This window comes from Callorhinus ursinus, unplaced genomic scaffold (genome assembly GCF_003265705.2).
Source record: "Callorhinus ursinus isolate GAN/ISIS: 27379988/994484 unplaced genomic scaffold, GSC_fseal_2.0 scaffold41, whole genome shotgun sequence".
NCBI classification, from domain to species: domain Eukaryota; kingdom Metazoa; phylum Chordata; class Mammalia; order Carnivora; family Otariidae; genus Callorhinus; species Callorhinus ursinus.
This window is the reverse complement of record NW_027397103.1, coordinates 6,652,117-6,655,569: the sequence shown is the minus strand read 5'-3', so window position 1 is coordinate 6,655,569 and position 3,453 is coordinate 6,652,117.

Below are 3,453 nucleotides of genomic sequence, written 5' to 3'. Positions count from 1 at the left end.
AGAATTCCTCATATCAGTGAGGTCATATGATACATGTCTTTCTCTGATTGACTTATTTCACTCAGCATAACACACTCCAGTTCTATCCACGTCATTGCAAATGGCAAGATCTCATTCCTTTTGATGGCTGCATAATATTCCATTGTGTATATATACCACTTCTTCTTTATCCATTCATCTGTCGATGGACATCTTGGCTCTTTCCACAGTTTGGCTATTGTGGACATTGCTGCTATAAACATTGGGGTGCACGTACCCCTTCGGATTCCTACATTTGTATCTTTGTGTTAAATACCCAGTAGTGCAATTGCTGGATCTTATGGTAGCTCTATTTTCAACTGTTTGAGGAACCTCCATACTGTTTTCCAGAGTGGCTGCACCAGCTTGCATTCCCACCAACAGTGTAGGAGGGTTCCCCTTTCTCCACATCCCCGCCGACAACTGTCGTTTCCTGACCTGTTAATTTTAGCCATTCTGACGGGTGTGAGGTGGTATCTCATTGAGGTTTTGATTTGGATTTCCCTGATGCCGAGCGATGTGGAGCACTTTTTCATGTGTCTGTTGGCCATTTGGATGTCTTCTTTGGAAAAATGTCTGTTCATGTGTTCTGCCCATTTCTTGATTGGATTATTTGTCCTTTGGGTGTTGAGTTTGATAAGTTCTTTATAGATTTTGGATACTAGCCCTTTATCGGATATGTCATTTGCAAATATTTTCTCCCATTCTGTCGGTTGTCTTTTGGTTTTGTGGACTGTTTCTTTGGCTGTGCAAAAGCTTTTTATCTTGATGAAGTCCCAATAGTTCATTTTTGCCCTGGCTTCCCTTGCCTTTGGCGATGTTTCTAGGAAGAAGTTGCTGCAGCTGAGGTCAAAGAGGTTGCTACCTGTGTTCTCCTTTAGGATTTTGATGGACTCCTGTCTCACGTTTAGGTCTTTCAACCATTTGGAGTCTATTTTTGTGTGTGGTGTAAGGAAATGGTCCAGTTTCATTCTTCTGCATGTGGCTGTCCAATTTTCCCAACACCATTTCTTGAAGAGACTGTTTTTTTCCAATGGACATTCTTTCCTGCTTTGTCAAAGATGAGTTGACCATAGAGTTGAGGGTCCATTTCTGGGCTCTCGATTCTGTTCCATTGATCTATGGGTCTGTTTTTGTGCCAGTACCATACTGTCTTGATGATGACAGCTTTGTAATAGAGCTGGAAGTCTGGAAGTGTGATGCCACCAGCTTTGCTTTTCTTTTTCAAGATTCCTCTGGCTATTCGGGGTCTCTTCTGGTTCCATACAAATTTTAGGATTATTTGTTCCATTTCTTTGAAAAAAGTGGATGGTGTTTTGATGGGGATTGCACTGAATGTGTAGATTGCTCTAGGTAGCATTGACATCTTCACAATGTTGGTTCTCCCAATCCATGAGCATGGAACGTTTTTCCATTTCTTTGTGTCTTCTTCAATTTCTTTCATGAGTATTTTATAGTTTTCTGAGTACAGATCCTTTGCCTCTTTGGTTAAATTTATTCCTAGGTATCTTATGGTTTTGGGTGCAATTGTAAATGGGATCGACTCCTTGATTTGTCTCTCTTCTGTCTTGTTGTTGGTGTATAGGAATGCCACTGATGTCTGTGCATTGATTTTATATCCTGCTACTTGACTGAATTCCTGTATGAGTTCTAGCAGTTTTGGGGTGGAGTCTTTTGGGTTCCACATACACTATCCTATCATCTGCAAAGAGTGAGAATTTGACTTCCTGTTTGCCGATTCGGATGCCTTTGATTTCTTTTTGTTGTCTGATTGCTGTGGCTAGGATTTCTAATACTATGTTGAATAGCAGTGGTGAGAGTGGACATCCCTGCCGCGTTCCTGACCTTAGGGGAAAAGCTCTCAGCTTTTCCCCATTGAGAATGATATTGGCTGTCGGTTTTTCATAGATGGCTTTTATGATATTGAGGTATATACCCTCTATCCCTATACTCTGAAGAGTTTTGATAAAGAAAGGATGCTGTACTTTGTCAAATGCTTTTTCAACATCTATTGAGAGGATCCTATGATTCTTGTTCTTTCTTTTGTTAATGTATTGTATCACGTTGATTGATTTGCGGATGTTGAACCAACCTTGCAGCCCAGGGATAAATCCCACTTGGTCATGGTGAATAATCCTTTTAATGTACTGTTGGATCCTATTGGCTAGTATTTTGGTGAGAATTTTTGCATCCATGTTCATCAAGGATATTGGTCTGTAATTGTCCTTTTTCATGGGGTCTTTGTCTGGTTTTGGGATCAAGGTAATGCTGGCCTCATAAAATGAGTTTGGAAGTTTTCCTTCCATTTCTATTTTTTGGAACAGTTTCAGGAGAATAGGTATTAATTCTTCTTTAAATGTCTGATAGAATTCCCCTGGGAAGCCATCTGGCCCTGGGCTTTTGTTTGTTGGGAGAGTTTTGATGACTGTTTCAATTTCCTTAGTGGTTATAGGTCTGTTCAGGTTTTCTATTTCTTCCTGGTTCAGTTTTGGTAGTTGATACATCTCTAGGAATGCACCCATTTCTTCCAGGTTATCTAATTTGCTGGCATAGAGTTGCTCATAATATGTTCTTATAATTGTTTGTATTTCTTTGGTGTTGGTTGTGATCTCTCCTCTTTCATTCATGATTTTGTTGATTTGGGTCATTTCTCTTTTCTTTTTGATCAGTCTGGCCAGGGATTTATCAATCTTGTGAATTCTTTCAAAGAACCAGCTCCTAGTTTCGTTGATCTGTTCTACTGTTCTTTGGGTTTCTATTTCATTGATTTCTGCTCTGATCTTTATTATTTCTCTTCTCCTGCTGGGTTTAGGCTTTATTTGCTGTTTTTTCTCTAGCTCCTTTAGGTGTAGGGTTAGGTTGTGTATTTGAGACCTTTCTTATTTCTTGAGAAAGGCTTGTATTGCTATATCCTTTCCTCTCAGGACTGCCTTTGCTGTATCCCAAAGATTTTGGACAGTTGTGTTTTCATTTTCATTGGTTTCCATGAATTTTTTTAATTCTTCTTTAATTTCCTGGTTGACCCATTCATTCTTTAGTAGGATGCTCTTTAGCCTCCATGTATTTGAGTTCTTTCCGACTTTCCTCTTGTGATTGAGTTCTAGTTTCAAAGCATTGTGGTCTGAAAATATGCAGGGAATGATCCCAATCTTTTGGTACCAGTTGAGACCTGATTTGTGACCTAGGATGTGATCAATTCTGGAGAATGTTCCATGGGCACTAGAGAAGAATGTGTATTCCGTTGCTTTGGGATGGAATGTTCTGAATATGTCTGTGAAGTCCATTTGGTCCAGTGTGTCATTTAAAGTCTTTATTTCCTTGTTGATCTTTTGCTTAGATGATCTGTCCATTTCAGTCAGGGGGGTGTTAAAGTCCCCCACTATTATTGTATTGTTGTCAATGTGTTTCTTTGCTTTTGTTATTAATTGCCTTATA